Source organism: Pristiophorus japonicus, chromosome 16 (genome assembly GCF_044704955.1).
Source record: "Pristiophorus japonicus isolate sPriJap1 chromosome 16, sPriJap1.hap1, whole genome shotgun sequence".
NCBI classification, from domain to species: domain Eukaryota; kingdom Metazoa; phylum Chordata; class Chondrichthyes; family Pristiophoridae; genus Pristiophorus; species Pristiophorus japonicus.
Genome location: NC_091992.1, coordinates 77,667,991 through 77,693,622, shown reverse-complemented (window position 1 = coordinate 77,693,622; position 25,632 = coordinate 77,667,991). Strand labels below are relative to the sequence as shown.

At 52.9% G+C, this 25,632-nt stretch overlaps 1 protein-coding gene across 5 annotated transcripts in view; it reads right to left on the bottom strand.

Moving 5' to 3' along the window:
* Positions 1–22,132, bottom strand: part of LOC139226609 (fas-binding factor 1 homolog) — a 200,164-nt gene extending 178,032 nt beyond the window's left edge. For 4 of the 5 annotated variants that reach the window (XM_070857472.1, XM_070857476.1, XM_070857475.1 and 1 more), the window contains exon 1: positions 11,831–11,915. The gene's annotated coding sequence lies outside the window, so the exon portion shown is untranslated. Of the gene's footprint in view, positions 1–11,830; positions 11,916–21,099 lie in introns of those variants that run through there. The other variant, XM_070857473.1, reaches the window with a different exon arrangement.
* Positions 22,133–25,632: the final 3,500 nt, after the last annotated feature.

The following is a 25,632-nucleotide window of genomic DNA, read 5'->3' as shown; positions in this document are numbered from 1 at the left end:
TTTGACCCCTCCCCCTGCGTTTGTCGCCAAGATACAGAAGAAGCTGGTGGACTTCTTCTGGAACAACAGGAAGCACTGGGTCTCTGTCGCGGTCTTGAGTCTCCCGCTTGAGGAGGGCGGTCAGTCGTTGGTGTGCGTCAGCGCCCAGCTCGCGACTTTCCGTCTTCAGACCCTGCAGAGATACCTTTACGTCGAGCCCCCTCCTAGGTGGTGTGCTCTGGCGAGGTATTTCTTCCGCCAGCAGCTCGACCTCAATTATGACACGCAGCTCCTGTTTGTGAACTTGGGGGGTGCCAGGACCGCCCTCCGGGAGCTGCCTGTCTTTTACAGGGAACTCATCAGGGTCTGGAACAAAGTCTCCACCAAGCGCAGCTCTCCGCCGGCTGGAGTGGCGGCCGTCCTGCAGGAACCGCTGCTCGGGAATCCGTACCTCCACGGCCGAGGCTTCATGTGGCGGTCGGAAGAGAGGGCTGTGGCTGGTGAGGTGACCAGGGTCAGGGACCTGCTCGATGGCGGAGGAGCGGGCTGGATGGCGCCAGTCACGCTGGCGCGGCGCCTAAATTCTGCCAACGTCCGCCGCGCGGCCGATGCCATCGAGTCGCTAAAAACAGCTCTGGGCCCTGACTCCGTTAGGTGTATCGAGGAGGCTCAAGCACGTGGGGAGATCCCGTCCGAACTGACCCCCGTCCGGACGGAATTCCTCATCGGCGCCAAACCCCGGAACCTCCCTCGGGGGCCGGCGCCTCACAACTTGAGCCGCCTCGGGGAAATCCCCTCCGTGCCTTTCAGTTCCGCGCGGAGGGGTTTCCTGTACGGGCTGCTCCTGCACACCCTCAACTTTGCCATCCTCGCCGGCCGTCCGGACACGCCATGGCGTACCATCTTGCCGTCCGGAGGAGGCGGGGGTCCCCGATGGAGGGCACTCTACGCAGGGGTCCTCCCACTATTCATCGGGGACTTGGCCTGGAGGGTGGTGCACGGAGCAGTGCCGTGCAACAAATTTTTAAGCCGGTTCACGGACTCCCAGGCCGCCTGCAATTTCTGCGGTCTGGAGGAGTCCGTGTTCCATGTTTTTATGGAATGCACGAGGTTGCAGCCCCTGTTTTATTATTTGAAGGGGCTGCTCCTGAAATTCTGGCTGCACTTCAGTCCCACTCTCCTGATCTTTGGGCACCCTGTGCGGAGGGGAGCGGGTAGGTCCGAAGGCCTCCTCGTAGGACTGCTCCTGGGCACGGCCAAGGGTGCCATCAGCCGGTCCAGGCAGCGGGCGGTCGAGGGGGTCGTTCAACCTGACTGCCTGCCTCTCTTCCGCTCTTACATCCGGTCCAGGGTGTCCTTGGAGATGGAGCACGCGGTGTCCACCGGTACGCTCGCGGCCTTCCGCGAGAGGTGGGCACCGGAGGGACTGGAGTGCATCATCACGCCCGGCAACCAAATTTTAATTTGATTTTACGTTTTAAAGTTTAATTTGTTTTAATTGCCGGTGCTTTTAGTGTCCCCCTTCCCTTTTATAGGGGGCACTGGGGAAAATTGTGATTTTAGTGCCCAAAAAAAACCAAAAAAAAAGAAAAACACAAAAAAAAAAGGGGGGAAAAAAAGGGCCTTGAAAATGTCTGGAGTGTCACCCAGGTCGGGTGGCACCGTTTATTGTTTTTATGTTTTCACAGGTGAACTCAAAAGAGTTTCATGCACAAGGGACCAATCGTGAAGCAGTGGAGGCGTGTCCTGCTCAGATGGAGCTGTGAGCAGTGAGGGGAAGCAGCAAGCAACTTGTGCTCCTGCCTAGAGAGCCCTGAGACCAGCCCAGGAACAGAAGGAAGGAAGGGGCTTCACTACAACTTCTAACCAGAGGGAGAGGAGGAAAAAGCAGAAAACTTTGCAACAACTTCATCATTTCTGCAAAGAGTTGGAGAGAGGGGGAAAAACCACAACAACATCCAGTGTGGAAGGAGGGAGACTCAACTACTCTACAGGTGGGTGTGGGTGCATTTCCCCAAACAGACTTTGTTGTATCGGTGGGGGGAGGAAAGAAGACCACTGAGGGCCGGAACATCGCGGGGGGTGTGTGTGTGTGTGGTAGTGTGCGTGGGGGCCGTGCTTACAACTAGCCCCCCCCCACAATTGGAACCCCCCCCACCCCCCCCACATTTGCCTAGCCTGGGATAGCTGGAGCTACCAGGCTGAAGATTGTTATTAATCACCCAATTAAAGATCGTTGGGAGTGCCTGGTGGCTCCAGCTACCCCAGGTGAAGACATCTTCTCCCCCCACCTGAAGACCACCTCAAAGACTTTTGTGTTTTGCCATCTGGGGAGTGCACCCACCCACAGCTGCGAGGAGAGACCTGCCCTCGCAGCCCCCCCCCCTTCCCACCCCCCTCTCTCTTTCTCTGCTACTCTGTTTCTCCCCTCTCTCTCTGAGAACCCTTTCCTTCCAAATTTAAAAAAAAACAATTAAGACAACTGAGCAGAGGGAGCAAGGCCTCTCCCCAATTGTCAACGAGGGGAGAGGTGCCTCGTTAAGGGCTCCTCTGCTCAGTTAAATACACGAGGCCATTAAAGACCATTAAGGCCTGTGACTTTGGGGTGGGTGTAGCCCTTAAAGGGACCCCGTGATGGCGACCCCATCCACGCCGGTGGCAGGGCCAGCAAGGACGTATGCGCAGGTGGCAACCGCTTCCACAGCACCTCCTGCGCCACCCGCTGCCCTGCCACCATTTACACTTATAACAAAAAAACACGGGGTCAAGAGCTACACTCACCCCACAATGAGCATCGAGGAGTGCGTGCGGGCGATGGCTGGGGTAGTCGGCCCCTCGGCCATTGTCGCAGCCTCCAAGATGTCTGGGAAGGCTGTTTTCTTCCTGGGGTCGGAGCGGGCGGTGTCCCTGGCCCTCGAAAAGGGGCTCACGGTGGGCGGGACGTTCCTGCCGGTGGATCCTCTCGAGGCCACCGCGCAGAGGGTCATCGTGTCGAACGTCCCGCCCTTTGTTCCCGCTGAGCTCCTCCTCCCTCACCTACAACAACTGGGGGAGGTAAGGTCAGGGATCAACCCCATACCGCTCGGCCTCAGGGAGAACAGCCTGCGCCACGTGTTCTCCTTCCGCCGCCAGCTCTTTGTCCGGCTGGCGCGGGAGGACGTGACAGAAGGGCACTTTAATGTGGTGCACGAGGGGACTGCCTACCGCGTCTTCTGGACGTCGGACGGCGTGCGGTGCCATGCCTGCAGGGAGGTGGGGCATGTTCGTAAGAACTGCCCCGCCTCCAAGGCCGCCAAACCACCGAAGGCGGCCAAGGCTGGCGCTGCCGCCACCCCTCCCCCTAGTTGCGTCCGCGTGCCGGGAGCCATGGGTGCGCGGGCATCGTCGGAGGCCTTTGTTTTCAGGGCCTCCGGCGGGGGGGAGGGAGAGCGTCCGAGCGGAAAGAAGGCGCGGAAGAAGGAGAAACATCTAGAGGCGGGTCCCCTCGGTGCGCCGGAAAGTCTGACCACCGCGCTCAGCCCAACCCAGTCACCGGCGAGCGCGGGGTGCCCCGAGCCCGTGCCCGGGCCCTTGAATAACACCACAGAGGGGCCCAGGCGCGGGCAAGAAAAGAAAAAGGGGGGGGCGGAGTGGGAGGCCTCGGCAGACATGGGGGTCTCCCTGCCTCCGCGCGCCCCCAGGAACAAAAAGAGGCACCGCCCCAATGAGGCGGAGGGGGAACAACATCCCTCCGCGGAGGAGGCGGTGCCCGCCGCGTGTCCCGCGTCCCCAACCAGCGCCCCCAAGCAGCGCTGCAGGCGCGAGGAGTCTGTCCCCGGGGAGGGTGAGGCAGTCGAGGCTGCCCAGCCGCTGCCTCCTGGGGAGGGCATGGAAGATCTGCCTGTCGTGGGGGGCGTGGGGACCGCGGAGGAATGTGTAGCCGCCGGGCCGGGCGTCCCGGGGACTGAGGCGGGCGAGGCCGAAAAGGCCGAACCTGAGCCCGCCCAGCCAATACCCAACTTCTCCCGGGAGTCGCTCGACCCGGCGGAAAAACAATTTATTGGTTTTAATGACACTGTAGATGCTGGGCCGGGGGTTGGCAGCGGGGAGGGGGAGGAACACCCACCCTCGCCCCTTACTTTGGAGCTGGTGCACTTGGAGGGCCTGGGGATTTCCTATGGCCGGGTCTCTCCTTGTTCCCCGGTTCCTGGGGCGGAGGGGGAACCCCTTCCGCTGTCATTTCCCGACCCAGCACCATTTTTAAAAGAGCCCAGTGGGGACTCCTCTGCCGACGATCCTGGGGGTGGGATCGGGGCAGAGCCAGGGCCGGTTGGAGCGGCCGGGTCATTTGCCGTACCTTGTGCGGTCGATGAGCCGGCTGCTGGCGGCCACCTCCCGGAGGAGGACGGGGACTCGGTGGGGGACGCGGGAGAAGAACTAGAGACCACCGCCAGGGAGGCGGTGGATCTGCTCGCGGCCGCCGCTGAGGTCCTCCTCATTCCTGAAAAGGAACTCCGGGACTTTTTGGCCCAGAGCCGGGGTCGCCGCGACCAAGCCCGACTGGCCCTGGAAAAATGGTCCGAGCCGGAGCTGATCAAGGGGTCCGTCCGCGCCGCCGTTAAAACCTTGGCCGCGGGCGGGCCCTTGACAAAGGAGCAGCACCTTGAGCTGCGCGAGCTCGAGGGACTCCTCGCTGGGCTGCGGAGGGAGCGGAGTTCAACAAAAGACTCCGCTCCCTCCCCCACAATAGGTTAAGGTAGAGGTTGCACTATGCTTTTGCCATGAAGATAACCATAGCCAGCCTCAACATCAACGGCGGCAGAGGGGCACGCCGTAGATTTGACAATTTTTCGCTCCTGCGGGAGGGGAAATATGCGGTGTGCTTCCTGCAAGAAACCCACACCGTTCCGGGAGACGAAGCCACGTGGCTCCTGGAATGGCAAGGAGAGGTCCGCATGAGCCACCTCACCGCCATTTCTAGTGGGGTGGCCATCTTGCTGGGCCCGCATTTTCAGCCGGAGATCTTGGGGGTCGAGGAGCCCGTGCCAGGCCGCTTGCTGCACGTAACGGTTCGCCTGGGGGACGTGCCGCTCCATCTCGTGAACGTGTACGCCCCTCATCCCGGCCCGCAGCAAACGCGCTTCTTTGAAGAGGTGTCCGCTCTTCTTGGCTCCGTCGACGTCGGCGACTGCATTGTCCTCGGGGGGGATTTTAACTGCACCCTCGAGGCGAGGGACCGCTCCGGTGCCCCGCAGTGCATGACGGCGATGGAGAAGTTGAGGGACCTGGTCGGGTCCTTCGACTTGGTGGACGTCTGGCGAAATCTCCACCCCGACTCCAGCGCCTTTACTTGGGTGAGGCCTGGAGTTGGATGGTCTAGAGTCGACCGCCTTTACGTGTCTCGGGCGTACGTTTCCTGCGTCCCGGCGGCCTCCATGCGGCCGGTGCCGTGTTCGGACCACCACCTGGTGTGGGCGGAGCTCGCTTCGCTCCGCGCGAGGACGGGGTCCGCGTACTGGCACTTTAACAACCGGCTGCTGGAGGACGTGCGGTTCCAGGACTCGTTCCGTCGATTCTGGTCCGACTGGAGAAGGAAGCAGGGGGGCTTCCCCTCCTTGAGGCTATGGTGGGACGTGGGCAAGGCTCACGTCCGCGTCTTCTGTCAAGAGTACGCGAGGGGGTCGACCAAGAGGCGGGCGGCCAGAGTCGGGCGCCTAGAAAAAGAGGTGCTCGACCTGGAAGCCCGTCTCGGTCAAGTCGTCCAGGACCCGGCCCTGCGGACGGTGTACGAAGCGAAGAAGGCCGCGCTGAAGGACCTGCAGCTCGTCGGGTCCCGAGGCGCGTTCGTGAGGTCGCGGATCCGGTTCCTGCGGGATCTGGACCGCGGCTCCCCCTTCTTCTACTCGCTGGAAAAAAGGCAGAGTGTCCGTAAGCAGCTCTTGACGATGCTGGCCGACGACGGCTCTCTCGTCTCGGATCCGGAGGGCATCAACAACAGGGTCCGTGAATATTACGGGGCTCTGTTCTCTCCGGATCCGTCCAGCGAGGAAGCGCGTAGAGTTTTGTGGGAGGACCTGCCGAAGGTCGGCCCGGAGGGCGCCGAAAATCTGGAAGCTCCGCTAAGCCTGGCGGAGCTGACCGGTGCCCTCGCCCGGCTCTCGAGGGGAAAATCCCCGGGGCTGGACGGGCTGACCGTGGAGTTCCACAGGGCGTTCTGGGACGTCCTGGGGAGCGACTACGCGCGGGTCCTGGGGGAAAATCTGGCGACCGGGGAGATGCCCCTCTCTTGGCGCAGGGCAGTCATCGTCCTGCTGCCTAAGAAGGGCGATCTCCGCCTCCTTAAGAACTGGCGCCCGGTCTCCCTCCTCAGCACGGACTACAAAATCTTCGCCAGGGCGATGTCTGCTCGCCTTGGTGCCGTGCTGGACCACATGATCCACCCCGACCAGTCATACACGGTCCCGGGCCGGACGATCCACGACAACATCCATCTGGTCCGGGACCTCATCCATTGCTCCCAGGAGGCTGGTCTGTCGGTCGCCTTCCTATCCCTCGACCAAGAGAAGGCGTTCGACAGGGTGGATCACGACTATCTGCTCGGAACTCTGCGCGCTTTCGGGTTCGGGACGCATTTCGTCGCCCGGATCCGACTTTTGTACGCCGCCGCGGAGTGTCTGATTAAGGTTAACGGGTCCTTGACGGCGCCCCTTCGCTTTAGGAGAGGGGTGCGCCAGGGATGCCCCATGTCCGGCCAGTTATACGCCGTTTGCGTGGAGCCTTTCCTGCGCCTCTTGCGGACGAGGTTGACGGGACTGGCTCTGCAAGGGCCGGGCGTGGAGGTCGTCCTCTCGGCTTACGCCGATGACGTGCTCCTCGCGATAGAGGATCCCGCTGACCTGCGGAGGATGCGTGAGTGCCAGGAGATTTACTCGGCCGCGTCCTCCGCCAGGATCAACTGGGAGAAATGTTCCGGACTCCTGGTGGGTCAGTGGCGGGTGGACTCCCTGCCGGAGGAGCTCAGGCCTTTTGCCTGGAGCACGACCCATCTCCTCTATCTGGGAGTCTACCTTAGCCCCGACGAGGGAGCCTGGCCGGCGAACTGGCAGGAGCTGGAGGCCAAGGTCGCCGCTCGCCTAGGGCGCTGGACAGGACTGCTCCGAGTGCTGTCCTACAGGGGTCGAGCGCTAGTCATAAACCAGCTGGTGGCCGCAATGCTGTGGTACCGGCTGGTCACTTTGACCCCTCCCCCTGCGTTTGTCGCCAAGATACAGAAGAAGCTGGTGGACTTCTTCTGGAACAACAGGAAGCACTGGGTCTCTGCCGCGGTCTTGAGTCTCCCGCTTGAGGAGGGCGGTCAGTCGTTGGTGTGCGTCAGCGCCCAGCTCGCGACTTTCCGTCTTCAGACCCTGCAGAGATACCTTTACGTCGAGCCCCCTCCTAGGTGGTGCGCTCTGGCGAGGTATTTCTTCCGCCAGCAGCTCGACCTCAATTATGACACGCAGCTCCTGTTTGTGAACTTGGGGGGTGCCAGGACCGCCCTCCGGGAGCTGCCTGTCTTTTACAGGGAACTCATCAGGGTCTGGAACAAAGTCTCCACCAAGCGCAGCTCTCCGCCGGCTGGAGTGGCGGCCGTCCTGCAGGAGCCGCTGCTCGGGAATCCGTACCTCCACGGCCGAGGCTTCATGTGGCGGTCGGAAGAGAGGGCTGTGGCTGGTGAGGTGACCAGGGTCAGGGACCTGCTCGATGGCGGAGGAGCGGGCTGGATGGCGCCAGACACGCTGGCGCGGCGCCTAAACTCTGCCAACGTCCGCCACGCGGCCGATGCCATCGAGTCGCTAAAAACAGCTCTAGGCCCTGACTCCGTTAGGTGCATCGAGGAGGCTCAAGCACGTGGGGAGATCCCGTCCGAACTGACCCCCGTCCGGACGGAATTCCTCATCGGCGCCAAACTCCGGAACCTCCCTCGGGGGCCGGCGCCTCACAACTTGAGCTGCCTCGGGGAAATCCCCTCCGTGCCTTTCAGTTCCGCGCGGAGGGGTTTCCTGTACGGGCTGCTCCTGCACACCCTCAACTTTGCCATCCTCGCCGGCCGTCCGGACACGCCATGGCGTACCATCTTGCCGTCCGGAGGAGGCGGGGGTCCCCGATGGAGGGCACTCTACGCAGGGGTCCTCCCACTATTCATCGGGGACTTGGCCTGGAGGGTGGTGCACGGAGCAGTGCCGTGCAACAAATTTTTAAGCCGGTTCACGGACTCCCAGGCCGCCTGCAATTTCTGCGGTCTGGAGGAGTCCGTGTTCCATGTTTTTATGGAGTGCACAAGGTTGCAGCCCCTGTTCCATTATTTGAAGGGGCTGCTCCTGAAATTCTGGCTGCACTTCAGTCCCACTCTCCTGATCTTTGGGCACCCTGTGCGGAGGGGAGCGGGTAGGTCCGAGGGCCTCCTCGTAGGACTGCTCCTGGGCACGGCCAAGGGTGCCATCAGCCGGTCCAGGCAGCGGGCGGTCGAGGGGGTCGTTCAACCTGACTGCCTGCCTCTCTTCCGCTCTTACATCCGGTCCAGGGTGTCCTTGGAGATGGAGCACGCGGTGTCCACCGGTACGCTCGCGGCCTTCCGCGAGAGGTGGGCACCGGAGGGACTGGAGTGCATCATCACGCCCGGCAACCAAATTTTAATTTGATTTTACGTTTTAAAGTTAATTTGTTTTAATTGCCGGTGCTTTTAGTGTCCCCTTCCCTTTTATAGGGGGCACTGGGGAAAAATTGTGATTTTAGTGCCCAAATAAAAAAAACCAAAAAAAAGAAAAACACAAAAAAAAAAAAAAAGGGGGGGAAAAAAAGGGCCTTGGAAATGTCTGGAGTGTCACCCAGGTCGGGTGGCACTCTTTAATGTTTTATGTTTTCGCAGGTAGACTCTAAAAGAGTTTCATGCACAAGGACCCCCAGGTCCCTCTGTACCGCAGCATGTTGTAATTTCTCCCCATTCAAATAATATTCCCTTTTACTGTTTTTTTTTTCCCCGAAGGTGGATGACCTCACATTTTCCGACATTGTATTCCATCTGCCAAACTTTAGCCCATTCTCTTAACCTATCCAAATCTCTTTGCAGCCTCTGTGTCCTCTACACAACCCGCTTTCCCACTAATCTTTGTGTCATCTGCAAATTTTGTTACACTGCACTCTGTCCCCTCTTCCAGGTCATCTATGTATATTGTAAACAGTTGTGGTCCCAGCAATGATCCCTGTGGCACACCGCTAACCACCGATTTCCAACCCGAAAAGGACCCATTTATCCCGACTCTCTACTTTCTATTAGCCAGCCAATGATCGATCCATGCTAATACATTTCCTGACTCTGATTACCTTTATCTTCTGCAGTCACCTTTTGTGTGGCACCTTATCGAATGCCTTTTAGAAATCTAAATACACCACATCCATCGGTACACCTCTATCCACCATGCTCGTTATATCCTCAAAGAATTCCAGTAAATTAGTTAAACATGATTTCCCCTTCATGAATCCATCTTGCGTCTGCTTGATTGCACTATTCCTATCTAGATGTCCCGCTATTTCTTCCTTAATGATAGCTTCAAGCATTTTCCCCACTACAGATGTTAAACTAACCAGCCTACAGTTACCTGCCTTTTGTCTGCCCCCTTTTTTAAACAGAGGCGTTACATTAGCTGCTTTCCAATCCGCTGGTACCTCCCCAGAGTTCAGAGAATTTTGGTAGATTATAACGAATGCATCTGCTATAACTTCCACCATCTCTTTTAATACCCTGGGATGCATTTCATCAGGACCAGGGGACTTGTCTACCTTGAGTCCCATTAGCCTGTCCAGCACTACCCCCCTAGTGATAGTGATTGTCTCAAGATCCTCCCTTCCCGCATTCCCGTGACCAGCAATTCTTGGCATGGTTTTTGTGTCTTCCACTGTGAAGACCGAAGCAAAATAATTGTTTAAGGTCTCAGCCATTTCCACATTTCCCATTATTAAATCCCCCTTCTCATCTTCTAAGGGACCAACATTTACTTTAGTCACTCTCTTCCGTTTTATATCTCATTAAAAGCTTTTGCTATGTGTTTTTATGTTTTGCGCAAGTTTACTTTCGTAATCTATCGTTCCTTTCTTTATTGCTTTCTTAGTCATTCTTTGTTGTCGTTTAAAATTTTCCCAATCTTCTAGTTTCCCACTAACCTTGGCCACTTTATACGCATTGGTTTTTAATTTGATACTCTCCTTTATTTACTTGGTTATCCACGGCTTGTTATCCCTTCTCTTACCGCCCTTCTTTTTCACTGGAATATATTTTTGTTGAGCACTATGAAAGAGCTCCTTAAAAGTCCTCCACTGTTCCTCAATTGTGCCACCGTTTAGTCTGTGTTCCCAGTCTACTTTAGCCAACTCTGCCCTCATCCCACTGTAGTCCCCTTTGTTTAAGCATAGTATGCTCGTTTGAGACACTACTTCCTCACCCTCAATTTGTATTACAAATTCAACCATACTGTGATCACTCATTCCGAGAGGATCTTTTACTGGGAGATCGTTTATTATTCCTGTCTCATTACACAGGACCAGATCTAAGATAGCTTGCTCCCTTGTAGGTTCTGTAACATACTGTTCTAAGAAACAATCCCGTATGCATTCTATGAATTCCTCCTCCAGGCTACCCCGTGCGATTTGATTTGACCAATCGATATGTAGGTTAAAATCCCCCATGATTACTGCCGTTCCTTTTTCACATGCCTCCATTATTCCCTTGATTATTGTCCGCCCCACCGTAAAGTTATTATTTGAGGGCCTATAAACTACGTCCACCAGTGACTTTTTCCCCTTACTATCTCTAATCTCCACCCACAATGATTCAACATTTTGTTCATTAGAGCCAATATCATCTCTCACAACTGCCCTGATATCATCTTTTATTAACAGAGCTACCCCACCTCCTTTCCCTTCTTGTCTATCCTTCCGAATTGTCAGATACCCCTGTATGTTTAATTCCCAGTCTTGGCCACCCTGCAACCATGTTTCTGTAATGGCCACCAAATCATACCCATTTGTAATGATTTGTGCCGTCAACTCATTTACCTTATTTCGAATGCTGCGTGCATTTAGGTAGAGTGTTTTCATCCTAGTTTTTAAACCATGATTTTTAGTTTTGACCCCTCCTGCAGCCCCCTTATATTCATACATATTGTCCCTTCCTATCACCTTGTGGTTTACACTTACCCCAGTGCTACTCTGCTCTGTTGCCTCCTGTCTTTTGCATTCTTTCTTGGGGTCCTGTTCATCTGAGCTCTCACCCACTCGAACTAGCTCAGAACCCTTTCCTGGGTTCCGAATACTCCTCGCATTGAGGCACCGAGCTTTCATGCTTGCCTTTTTATTACACTTTGACCCTTTAGAATTTTGCTGCACAGTGGCCCTTTTTGGTTGTTGCCTTGGGTTTCTCTGCCCTCCACTTTCCCTCATCTCCTTTCTGTCTTTTGCTTTTGTCTCCTTTTTGTTTCCCTCTGTCTCCCTGCATAGGTTCCCATCCCCCTGCCATATTAGTTTAACTCCTCCCCAACAGCACTAGCAAACACTCCCCAGAGGACATTGGTTCTGGTCCTGCCCAGGTGCAGACCGTGAGGTTTGTACTGGTCCCACCTCCCCCAAATGCCCCAGGAATTTGAATACCTCCCTGCTGCACCACTGCTCAAGCCACGTATTCATCTGAGCTATCCGCATAACTGTCAACTCCCAAATTTAAAGATAACGTTGACCACAAGAGACGGAGGAGCTTTCTCACCAGCCCGCTCCCTTCACGGCTTAAAAAAAATTCCCGGCTTTCTCAACACCCCGCCCCATGCCCACACCAAGTGCTCACCTGTCCCGCTACACTGGCCCGGCCGCCCTTTCTTCAGCCTGGGGGCATTCACTGACTGACCGGCGGCGTCCCTCCGTCACTAACCGCCCCTTGACAACACCAGCACTTCCGGGGCACCCCGTGACCCCCCCCCCCCAACCACAAACCAGCCAGCGCACATGCGCCGACAGTAAATTCGGAGCGGTTCCTGCCAACGGAACGGAAGTTGCGCAGAAACATTCTGCGCGTAACTGTCAACTCCCATATTTAAAGATAACGTTGACCACAAGAGACGGAGGAGCTTTCTCACCAGCCCGCTCCCTTCACGGCTTAAAAAAAAAATTCCCGGCTTTCTCAACAACCCTTCCCGACTTTAACTCTTTTTAAATAGAACGAACCCGCGAGCACATGTGCAGCCCGCTTCCGGGTCGTTGGCAGTAGCCGTGCCGAAGTTTAATTCCCCAGGACTGGCCGCAGACCCTCCGCTCGGAGCCTGGGAGCCTGATTGTCGGCCCGGCCGCTGAACACCGAACAATGTGAACTAATAGCGAGCCATGATGTCATTCGCCTTCCACTCGGATCAGAATCCCAGAATGCACCGCTACTGTAGGGTTGGCCTGACCGTGCGCGGCGCTGCTCCTTTGCTATGGGTTGTGGGGGATGTAGTCTTTTGTTGTTGCTGGTTCCCAAACTCAACAACAACAAGGAGTTGTATTTATATAGCGCCTTTAACGAAGTGAAACATCCCAAGACGCTTCGCAGAGTATTATGAATCAAAAAAAAATTGACACCGAGCCACATAGCGAGAAATTAGCGCAGGTGACCAAAAGCTTGGCCAAAGAGGTAGGTTTTAAGGCGTGTCTTGAAGGAGGAAAGAGAGGTAGCGAGGTGGAGAGGTTTACGGAGGGAGTTCCAGAGCTTAGGGCCTAGGCAATAGAAGGCACGGCCACCAATGGTTGAATGATTATCATCAGGTATGCTCAAGAGCCAGAATTCAAGGAGTGCAGAGAACTCGGGAGGTTGTGGGGCTGGAGGAGATTACAGAGATGGGGAATGGCGAGGCCACAGAGAGATTTGAAAACAAGAATGAGAATTTTAAAATCAAGGCGTTACTTAACCGGGAGCCAATATAGGTCAGCGAGCAAAGGGGTGATGGGTGAGCAGGACATGGTGTGAGTTAGGACACAGGCAGCCGAGTTTTGGATGACCTCAAGTTTACATAGGGTAGAATGTGGGAGGCCAGCCGAGAGAGCATTGGAATAATCAAGTCTAGAGGTAGCGAAGGCATGGATGAGGGTTTCAGCAGCAGATGAAAGGGCGGAGACGGGCGCTGCTACGGAGATGAAATAGACGGTCTTAGTTATGCTGTGGATATGTGGTCGGAAGAGTGGAACCAGACGAGTGCAGTCCCACCCAGCTCGACGATGGTGGAGATGCATTGGAAGAGGATGGAGTAGTCAACTGTGTCACAAAGTCTGCAGACAGGTCGCGAAGGACAAGGATATCATTTGTGATTTTGATGAGAGCCGTTTAAGTACCGTGGCAGGAAACATGGATTTCCAGGAAAAATGGGTATGGATTTGGGAAGTGGAAACACATTCAACAAATTTGGAGAGGAAAGGGAGGTTGGTTGGACATGGGGTGGTAGTTTGCAAGCACAATGGGGTCAAGGATTGTTTTTTTGAGGGGAGGGGTGATGACGGCAGATTTGAAGGTGAGGGTTACAGTACCTGAGGAGAGACAGACCATTAACAATATCAGCTAATATGGGAGTCAGAAAAGGAAGTTGAGTGGCCAACAATTTAGTGGGAATAGGTACAAGGGAACAGGAAGTGGGTCTCATGGACAAGATGAGCACGGAGAGATCATGAGAGGAGATCGGAGAGAAACTGGAGTAAGATGCGAGTTCAGAGCTAAGCAGGAGGGAACCTTAGAGGAAGTTTAGCCTGGTGCGCTAGGGGAAGGAAGAGAAGTGGCAGAGGCAGCTGAGTGGATGGTCTCAGTCTTAGAAACAAAGAAGTCCATGAACTCTTCGCACTTGTTTTTGGAGGGTGGAGAAGACTGGGGAGAAGGGTTTAAGAAGACGGTTAGCAGTAGAGACGAGAAGCCGGAGTTGATCTTTGCTTTCCAGAATGATCCTGGAATTGTGGGCTGTTTTGGCAGACGAGAGTAGGGCCAGATAATGCTTTATGTAGTTCAGCCAAATCTAGCGGTGAATGGCTAAACCAGTTGTCCGCCATATCCGTTCAAGTCTGCGTCCCGTGGACATAAGCGAGCGGAGATGAGAGCCGTACCAGGGGCATGGCCAGGGTGAGAGTGAGTAATTGTTTTAATAGGGACTAGGGCATCAAAGGTGGTGTTGAAACATAGAAACATAGAAAATAGGTGCAGGAGTAGACCATTCGGCCCTTCGAGCCTGCACCACCATTCAATATGATCAGGGCTTATCATGCAACTTCAGAACCCCATTCCTGCTTTCTCGCCATACCCCTTGATCCCTTTAGCCGTAAGGGCCACATCTAACTCCCTTTTGAATATATCTAACGAACTAGACTCAACAACTTTCTGTGGTAGAGAATTCCACAGGTTCACAGTTCTCTGAGTGAAGAAGTTCCTCCTCATCTCGGTCCTAAATGGCTTCCCCTTATCCTTAGACTGTGTCCTCTGGTTCAGGACTTCCCCAACATCGGGAACATTCTTCCTGCATCTAACCTGTCCAATCCCGTCAGAATTTTATATGTTTCTATGAGATCCCCTCTGATTCTTCGAAACTCCAGTGAATATAAGCCTAGTCGATCCAGTCTTTCTTCATATGTCAGTCCTGCCATCCCGGGAATCAGTCTGGTGAACCTTTGCTGCACTCCCTCAATAGCAAGAATGTCCTTCCTCAGATTAGGAGACCAAAACTGGACACAATATTCAAGGTGTGGCCTCACCAAGGCTCTGTACAACTGCAGTAAGACCGCCCTGCACCTATACTCAAATCCTCTCGCTATGAAGGCCAACATGCCATTTGCCTTCTTTACTGTCTGCTGTACCTGCATGCCTACTTTCAATGACTGATGTACCATGACACCCAGGTCTCGCTGCACCTCCCCTTTTCCTAATCTGTCACCATTCAGATTATGGTGTATGCAGCACACAAATCACTGACTCCACACGGTCTGGTGTTAATCTAACAGCTGTGACCTTCGTCCTTTATTGAACAGCCTCAGAGTGACTCTCAGGTGTGGTGGTCAGCCTTTTATACTGCCTCTTGCAGGTACTTTCAGGTTTCCCACCACAGCGCCCTCTGTGGTGTACCATTGTGCTTATTATACATTTAAGGTACCAGGACGATACACACATCAATACATAACATCTCACTCCCCCACCAGTTCCGAAGCCGTTGCCGGGGATCTCGACCTTGTTTGTCCAACGGAAGGCAGGTATGCATAGACAGTGCGTTAGTATGGTACATGTTATCTGGTACAGATGTGCGTCAATGGGTTGCGGGTACACTGAGCAGTTACATTAAATAGTTATTGACTGGTAACGGATCCCTGATTTCCTTATCAGCTCTTATCATTAATTGTACTTCATATCCATTATTTTATACAAACACAGTGACCATTCAGCATTAAAATATTAATTCTTATTATAAATCCGCCATCTCACATCAACATAGCTCATTTTAGACTCGCTCTTGCCTTACAGAAGTCCTTTGTGGGGACCACCACATGGTAAGGCCCTTTTAAGACTCCCGGGTGCATTTCCTTTTTAAGGCGCTATCTTTGATGCAGCAGGATTCCATGAGGCTTCTCCTTGGTCGCCGCCATCTTTGATGCTCTGCTGCTCTGGACACGAGGCTGTCACCATCTTGCTCTCCGCCGCTCCGGATGCCCTCCGTCGTCGCAACCTCCACTGCTGTCATGTATCTTACATTATTATATATAACTGTATCCTAACATGCTATACATGACTGTAATAAGATATGACCTGTAACCACCAGCATACATTACCACCAGGGGTGCACTTGCAAGAGACAGGTATATAAGGACAGGTCTCAGGCAAGTGCAGCATTCCAGAGCTGTGAAATAAAGGTGCAGGTCCAGAGTGACCTTGACTTCACTACATGCCTCGTGTGAATCTGTACTGAGGGGACAGGACTTTACAGTGGCGACGAGTTACGGGATTACAGAATCCACAGAATGGCGAACAACGGATCAGATGAAAAGTACAATGTGGGAGACAATTGGGAGGACTTTATAGAAAGGCTCCAGCAAAGCTTTGTAACCAAAGACTGGTTAGGCGATGATAAGGCAGACAAGAGAAGAGCCCATCTCTTGACCAGCTGTGGCTCGAAAACATACACTTTAATGAAGGATCTGTTGGCACCCAAGAAACCAGCAAGCAAGTCATTTGAAGAATTGAGCACACTGGTAAGAGACCACCTGAAGCCAGCGAGCAGGCTACACATGGCTAGACACAGGTTCTACAACTACAGACGCTGTGTGGGCCAGAGCATACCCGATTTCGTGGCGGAACTTCGGAGGTTGGCTAGTTTATGTGAGTTCTCCGATGAACTGAGGAGAGAAATGCTGAGAGACTTTTTCATTGAAGGAATAGGCCAGGCAGGCATATTCTGAAAGCTCATACAGACCAAGAACCTGTCCTGAGAGGCAGCAGCACTGGTTGCACAGACATTCTTGGTAGGGGAAGAAGAAACGAGGTTGATTTACAATGCAGGAACGTCAACTAAGGAAATATTGGAACAAGAAGTTCACAGCATTAAACAAGCTGCTACCCCCACACACAGACAAAACCGGGAGAACAGGCTCTCGACAGTAGGCAGAAGCCATCAAGGGCCACAGGAACGGCTGTTCATACCTCATCAACCCACAATGCAAGCAATCAACTACAAACTGAGAGAAGCTCAAGAGAGATCAGCCAGACGCAGCTCATTCTTTGGGAACACTTTGAACAATGGAACAGGTCTGTGCTGGAGGTGTGGGTGTGGGCACTCGGCAAGGGGATGTCGATTTCAGCAGGCTGTTTGCAGAAATTGTAAATATACAGGGCATTTGGCCCGCATGTGCAAAAAAATGGCAGCTCGGCTGGTATACAAATCGGATGGATCGGAAAGCGGATCAGAAGATGGTGGGGACAGTACCCGGAACACCGATGTACAGCGGGTCAACACGATCAATGGCCGCTGCTCCTACAACAGAACGCCTCCTATAATGATGAGGGTCCAACTCAAAGGGATATCTGTCAACATGGAGCTGGATACGGGAGCGAGTCAATCTCTCATGGGCGTTCAACAATTTGAACAACTGTGGCCGCATAAAAGAGACAGACCAAAATTCACAAGGGTCGACACCAAACTAAGGACCTATACCAAAGAAATCGTACCAGTCCTCGGCAACGTTATGCGCTCTGTCACACACAAAGGGACAGTGAACCGACTTCCCCTGTGGATTGTCTCCGGAGACCCCCCAGCTCTGCTGGGGAGAAGCTGGCTGGCAAAACTAAACTGGAAATGGGATGATGTCCATGCCATGTCATTAGAGGAACGGACCTCCTGCTCAACAGTTATAAAGCGATTTGAACATCTCTTTCAGCCAGGTTTGGGCACTTTCAAAGGGGCCAAAGTCAAAATCTACATCACACAGGATGCTAGACCGGTCCATCACAAGGCCAGAGCTGTACCCTATGTGATGAGGGAAAAGATTGAACATGAACTAGACAGGCTTCTGCGGGAAGGCATTATATCACCTGCGGAATTTAGCGACTGGGCAAGTCCCATCATCTCAGTCATGAAGCCTGATGGATCCGTACAAATCTGTGGGGACTACAAATCTACCATAAACAGAGTCTCCCTACAGGATCAGTACCCGCTGCCCAGAGCGGAGGACTTATTTGCCACATTGGCTGGAGGTAAACTTTTCTCAAAATTAGACCTAACATCTGCGTATATGACGCAAGAATTGACCGAGGAATCCAAGCTACTCACCACCATCAACACACATCGAGGCCTTTTCATGTACAAACGATGCCCATTCGGCATCAGGTCGGCAGCTGCCATATTCCAGCGCAACATGGAGAGTCTGCTCAAGTCCATCCCGGGGACGGTTGTATTTCAAGACAACATACTTATCACGGGCAGGGACACCGACTCCCATCTCCGTAATTTGGAGGAAGTACTAAAGCGTTTGGATCAGGTAGGCCTATGAGTCAAGAAATCCAAGTGCCTGTTTCTCGCGCCCGAGGTTGAATTTTTGGGCAGAAGGATTGCTGTTGATGGAATCCGCCCAACAGAGTCCAAAACAGAAGCAATTCGCCTGGCACCCAGGCCCCGGAATGTCTCAGAACTGCGCGCCTTTCTCGGGCTACTCAATTACTTTGGGAACTTTATGCAGAACTTAAGCACACTGCTGGAGCCTCTCCACGTGCTACTCAGGAAGGGGTGCGATTGGTTTTGGGGGGACGCCCAGGAACGCGCCTTCAATAAGGCACGCAACCTTCTGTGTTCCAACAGTGTTCTGACTTTCTTTGACCCAGGTAAAAAGCTAGTTCTCACATGCGATGTGTCAGCGTATGGGGTCGGGTGCGTTTTGCAACATGTCAATAGTGCGGGCAAATTACAACCCATAGCTTATGCCTCCAGGTCACTTTCGCGGGCGGAGCGCGGGTACGGAATGGTAGAGAAGGAGGCAATCGTGTGCGTGTATGGTGTCAAAAAGATGCACCAATACCTTTTCGGGGCCAAGTTCGCGTTAGAAACAGACCACAAGCCCCTCATGTCCCTCCTATCCAAGAGCAAGGCAATAAACGCCAACGCCTCGGCGCGAATTCAACGGTGGGCACTCATGCTGGCGTCCTACGACTATACCATAAGGCACAGACCAGGCACAGACAACTGTGCAGACGCGCTCAGCAGACTACGGAAGGGTCTGATGAACAGGACTGTGAGATGGTCATGGCAATCAATGCCTTTGAGTCCATAGGTTCGCCCATGACGGCTCGCTAAATCAGAGCCTGGACGGCCAGCGACCTCACGTTATCCTAAGTAAAAAGATGTGTCCTAACCGGTGACTGGGCAGAGGCTCGCGATGCCTGCCCCGAGGAATTAAAACCCTTTCACAGGCGCATGCATGAGCTATCACTACAAGCAGACTGCCTGATGTGGGGCAGCCGAGTAGTCATGCCTCTGCGAGGCAGAGAGGCATTTGTCCGGGAGCTCCACCGCGAGCACCCGGGGATCGTTCTCATGAAGGCCATAGCCAGATCCCATGTCTGGTGGCCTGGTATTGGCGCGGACTTGGAGCTCTGTGTCCGCAGGTGCACCATTTGTGCCCAACTCAGCAATGGCCCCAGGGAGGCTCCACTGAACCCCTGGCCCTGGCCTACCAAACCGTGGTCGCGGGTGCACGTAGACTATGCGGGCCCATTCATGGGCAGAATGTTCCTCGTAGTTGTAGATGCATTTTCAAAGTGGATCGAATGCACCATTTTAAACTCGAGCACAACCTCAACCACTGTGGAGAGCCTCGCAACCATGTTTTCAACGCACGGAATCCCTGACATATTGGTCAGTGACAATGGTCCGTGCTTCACCAGCGCAGAATTCCAAGACTTTATAATTGACCACAGCATAAATCACGTCAAGATGGCACCGTTCAAGCCGGCCTCCAACGACCAGGCGGAGAGAGCAGTGCAAATCATTCAATAAGGCATGCTTAAAATCCAAGGTCCCACGCTGCAGGGTCGCCTGTCGCGACTGCTGCTGGCATACAAATCTCGTCCGCACTCATTGACTGGGATCCCCCCCACGCAACTGTTGATGAAAAGGAGTTTAAAAACAAGGCTCTCATTAATCCTCCCAGACATGCATGAAATCGTTGAGGCAAAGCGCCGTAAGCTGACTGAGTACCATGACAGAAATTCGAGGGGGAGATGGAATGAGATAGGGGACATAGTGTTTGTACTAAACTATGGCAGGGGTCCCAAATGGCTTGCAGGGACAGTAACAGGCAAGGAAGGAAACAGGCTACTGGTAGTACAAATGGACAATGGCAAAACCTGCCGGAGGCATGTAGACCAAGTCAAAAGCAAATTTACCAACAACACTGCGGAACCAGAGGCAGACTACAATGTGGAACTCGCACCACACCTGGTGGACAGACAGAGGGAACAACCTGAGGAAAGGGCAATCTCAACAGACAGCGCAGGCGAGTCAACAACAATCACACCAATCGAAACAGACAGCCCAGGCGAGATACCAGCAACCACAACCAAAGAAAAACAGACATCAAGGCAAACAACTGAACCACAACTCAGACGCTCCACGCGAGAGCGTAGACCACCTGAGAGACTGAACCTATAAAGACAATAAGACCTTGGGGGAGGGTGATGTCATGTATCTTACATTATTATATATAACTGTATCCTAACATGCAATACATGACTGTAATAAGATATGACCTGTAACCACCAGCATACCTTACCACCAGGGGTGCACTTGCAAGAGACAGGTATATAAGGACAGGTCTCAGGCAAGTGCGGCATTCCAGAGCTGTGAAATAAAGGTGCAGGTTCAGAGTGACCTTGACTTCACTACATGCCTTGTGTACTGAGGGGACAGGACTTTACAGCTGCCACCTGACTTGCCGCCTCTCCTGCGGCCGTCGTCGTCGCTTCTCCGGTGGCCACCGTAGCCGCCTCCCCCGCGGCCTCCACAGCCCGACTCTCCCTCTGCGTGGGCCCCGCCGATCTGCCGGCCATCCTGGATCCCTCGCACCCCGCCCGCAGCGCCCCGCCGGCTCACCCGCCCCCCCCCCCCCCCCCCCCGACTAGGCCCCTCTCTGCAGGGCTGCTTGCCTGTGGGGGCTGAGGCTGCAGGATCTCTGTGTGAGGTCCGGGCCTGGGGTTTGCCTGTGGGTGGATTGAAGCTGCAGCTCCAGCTCGGTCGGCGCTGCTCCCCGGGGCACGGCAGCACCCCGGGGAGCAGCAGCCTGTGGAGTGGTGAAGTCTTCCCAGCTCCCATGGACCGTCCCCATCCACCTCCGGCCGAGGAGTGTCGGCCCATCGCCTGCAACGACCCACAAAGGTAAACCGTGCGTCTCGTCCCCGTGGGATACCTGCACCATCGCTCTGCCAAGAACAGGTATTAGTTCCCTGGTGTAGGTACGCAGCTTCGCCGTGACCGGGACCAGCTTGGGTCGTGCAGCTGGGTTAATCCACAGTTTATCAAAAGTTCTCCGACTCATCAACAACGGACCCGAGCCCGTGTCCACTTCCATACTCACATGGACTCCATTGATTTTTACTTCCCTTATCACTGGGGGCGAATTGTCGGTACACGTATACAGTCCCAACACCTCATCATCTTCTGCCTGCTCCTCGCTGAACAGTAGATCATCCCCCATCTCCTCAGCCACATGGTGAGTCTGATTTCTTTTACACATACGCTGAAGGTGGCCTTTCGTGTGGCAGGTATTGAACGTGTACTCCGCAAATCTGCACTGGTGAGCCCCATGGCTTCCTCCGCAGTGCCAGCATGGTGCTGCTTGATTGGTCCCCCTCAGTGGACTCTGAGTTCCAGGACCCCGAGGTCCGTGCTCTCTGCCCCGGGTAGAGCCACGTTCTGCAGTTTTGTCCGTGGTGGGCGATATCCTGTGGACAGTGCCTGCCGGGTTCGAGACTGTGTGGATTATTTGCTTGGTGCTGCAAGTCGAGGTCATATGTGCCCGGCTGATGGTGATGGCCTTTGTCAGAGTGACTGTTGTTCCGTGGCTAGCAGCTTGTGAAGGAGGCCCTCGTGGCCAATCCCCATAACGAAAACGTCCCGTAACGCCTCGTCAAGGTGTGCGCCAAAATCACACGGCGCCGCGAGTCTCCTGATGTCCGCAGCGTATTTGGTGACATCCTGGCCCTCAGGTCTGCAGTGACGGTAACATTTGTATCTGGCCGTGAGGATGCTCTCCTTCGGTTTCAACTGGTCACGAATGAGTTCAGTCAGCTCTTCATATGACTTGTCCCTGGCGCTCCCGGGTGGCAGCAAATCCCTGACGAGACAGTAAACTTCATCTCTACAACTGGAAAGCAATATCGCCTTACGCTTATCTCTCATTGTGTCCGTGTCCTCCGTCAGGTCGTTTGCTGTGAAGTAGTACTCGAGCCTTTCCGTAAAGGCCTCCCAATCATTGCCCACGGTAAAATCCTTTAGCAAGCCCAGAGTAGCCATGGTTGCGTGGAGTTCGTCCGCTTCCTTGTCACCAATGTGGTGTATGCAGCACACAAATCACTGACTCCACACGGTCTGGTGTTAATCTAACTGCTGTGACCTTCGCCCTTTATTGAAAAGCCTCAGAGTGACTCTCGGGTGTGGTGGTCAGCCTTTTATATTGCCTCTTGCAGGTACTTTCAGGTTTCCCACCACAGCGCCCTCTGTGGTGTACCATTGTGCTTATTATACATTTAAGGTACCAGGACGATACACACATCAATACATAACATAGATAATATTTTGCCTTCCTGTTTTTGCCACCAAAGTGGATAACCTTACATTTATCCACATTATACTGCATCTGCCATATATTTGCCCACTCACCTAACCTGTCCAAGTCACCCTACAGCCTCTTTGCATCCTCCTCACAGCTCACACTGCCACCCAGCTTAGTGTCATCTGAAAACTTGGAAATATTACATTCAATTCCTTCGTCTAAATCATTAATGAATATTGTAAATAGCTGGGGTCCTAGCACTGAACCTTGCGGTACCCGCACTAGTCACTGCCTGCTATTCTAAAAAGGACCTGTTTATCATAGAAACATAGAAACATAGAAAATAGGTGCAGGAGCAGGCCATTCAGCCCTTCTAGCCTGCACCGCCATTCAATGAGTTCATGGCTGAACATGAAACTTCAGTACCCCCTTCCTGCTTTCTCGCCATAACCCTTGATCCCCCGAGTAGTAAGGACTTCATCTAACTCCCTTTTGAATATATTTAGTGAATTGGCCTCAACTACTTGCTGTGGTAGAGAATTCCATAGGTTCACCACTCTCTGGGTGAAGAAGTTTCTCCTCATCTCGGTCCTAAATGGCTTACCCCTTATCCTCAGACTGTGACCCCTGGTTCTGGACTTCCCCAACATTGGGAACATTCTTTCTGCATCTAACCTGTCTAAACCCGTCAGAATTTTAAACGTTTCTATGAGGTCCCCTCTCATTCTTCTGAACTCCAGTGAATACAAGCCCAGTTGATCCAATCTTTCTTGATAGGTCAGTCCCGCCATCCCGGGAATCAGTCTGGTGAACCTTCGCTGCACTCCCTCAATAGCAAGAATGTCCTTCCTCAAGTTAGGAGACCAAAACTGTACACAATACTCCAGGTGTGGCCTCACCAAGGCCCTGTACAACTGTAGCAACACCTCCCTGCCCCTGTATTCAAATCCCCTCGCTATGAAGGCCAACATGCCATTTGCTTTCTTAACCGCCTGCTGTACCTGCATGCCGACCTTCAATGACTGATGTACCATGACACCCAGGTCTCGTTGCACCTTCCCTTTTCCTAATCTGTCACCATTCAGATAATAGTCTGTCTCTCTGTCTTTACCACCAAAGTGGATAACCTCACATTTATTCACATTATACTTCATCTGCCATGCATTTGCCCACTCACCTAACCTATCCAAGTCACTCTGCAGCCTAATAGCATCCTCCTCGCAGCTCACACTGCCACCCAACTTAGTAGCATCCGCAAATTTGGAGATACTGCATTTAATCCCCTCGTCTAAATCATTAATGTACAATGTAAACAGCTGGGGCCCCAGCACAGAACCTTGCGGCACTCCACTAGTCACTGCCTGCCATTCTGAAAAGTACCCGTTTACTCCTACTCTTTGCTTCCTGTCTGACAACCAGTTCTCAATCCACGTCAGCACACTACCCCCAATCCCATGTGCTTTAACTTTGCACATTAATCTCTTGTGTGGGACCTTGTCGAAAGCCTTCTGAAAGTCCAAATATACCACATCAACTGGTTCTCCTTTGTCCACTTTACTGGAAACATCCTCAAAAAATTCCAGAAGATTTGTCAAGCATGATTTCCCTTTCACAAATCCATGCTGACTTGGACCTATCATGTCACCATTTTCCAGATGCACTGCTATGACATCCTTAATAATTGATTCCATCATTTTACCCACTACTGAGGTCAGGCTGACCGGTCTATAATTCCCTGTTTTCTCTCTCCCTCCTTTTTTAAAAAGTGGGTTTACATTGGCTACCCTCCACTCCATAGGAACTGATCCAGAGTCAATGGAATGTTGGAAAATGACTGTCAATGCATCCGCTATTTCCAAGGCCACCTCCTTAAGTACTCTAGGATGCAGTCCATCAGGCCCTGGGGATTTATCGGCCTTCAATCCCATCAATTTCCCCAACACAATTTCCCGACTAATAAAGATTTCCCTCAGTTCCCCTTCCTTACTAGACCCTCTGACCCCTTTTATATCCGGAAGGTTGTTTGTATCCTCCTTAGTGAATACCGAACCAAAGTACTTGTTCAATTGGTCCGCCATTTCTTTGTTCCCCGTTATGACTTCCCCTGATTCTGACTGCAGGGGACCTACGTTTGTCTTCACCAACCTTTTTCTCTTTACATACCTATAGAAACTTTTGCAATCCGCCTTAATGTTCCCTGCAAGCTTCTTCTCGTACTCCATTTTCCCTGTCCTAATCAAACCCTTTGTCCTCCTCTGCTGAGTTCTAAATTTCTCCCAGTCCCCAGGTTCGCTGCTATTTCTGGCCAATTTGTATGCCACTTCCTTGGCTTTAATACTATCCCTGATTTCCCTAGATAGCCACGGTTGAGCCACCTTCCCCTTTTTATTTTTACGCCAGACAGGAATGTACAATTGTTGTACTTCATCCATGCGGTCTCTAAATGTCTGCCATTGCCCATCCACAGTCAACCCCCTAAGTATCATTCGCCAATCTATCCTAGCCAATTCACGCCTCATACCTTCAAAGTTACCCTTCTTTAAGTTCTGGACCATGGTCTCTGAAATTACTGTTTCATTCTCCATCCTAATGCAGAATTCCACCATATTATGGTCACTCTTCCCCAAGGGGCCTCGCACAATGAGATTGCTAATTAATCCTCTCTCATTACACAACACCCAGTCTAAGATGGCCTCCCCCCTAGTTGGTTCCTCAACATATTGGTCTAGAAAACCAGCCCTTATGCACTCCAGGAAATCCTCCTCCACCGTATTGCTTCCAGTTTGGCTAGCCCAATCTATGTGCATATTAAAGTCACCCATTATAACTGCTACACCTTTATTGCATGCACCCCTAATTTCCTGTTTGATGCCCGACTCTTTGCTTCCTGTCTGTCAACCAGTTCTCTATCCACATCAATACATTACCCCCAGAACCATGTGCTTTAATTTTGCACACTAATTTCTTGTTTGGGACCTTGTCAAAAGCCTTTTGAAATTCCAAATACACCACATCCACTGGTTCTCCCTCATCCACTCTACTAGTTACATGCTCAAAAAATTCTAGAAGATTTGTTACGCATGATTTCCCTTTCATAAATCCATGCTGACTTGGACCGATCTTATCACTGCTTTCCAAATGCGCTGCTATTACATCTTTAATAATTGATTCCAACATTTTCCCCACTACTGATGTCAGGCTAACCGGTCTATAATTCCCTGTTTTCTCTCTCCCTCCTTTTTTAAAATGTGGGGTTACATTAGCTACCCTCCAATCCACAGTAACTGCTCCAGAGTCTACAGAATGTGACTACCAAAGCATCCACTATTTCTCGGG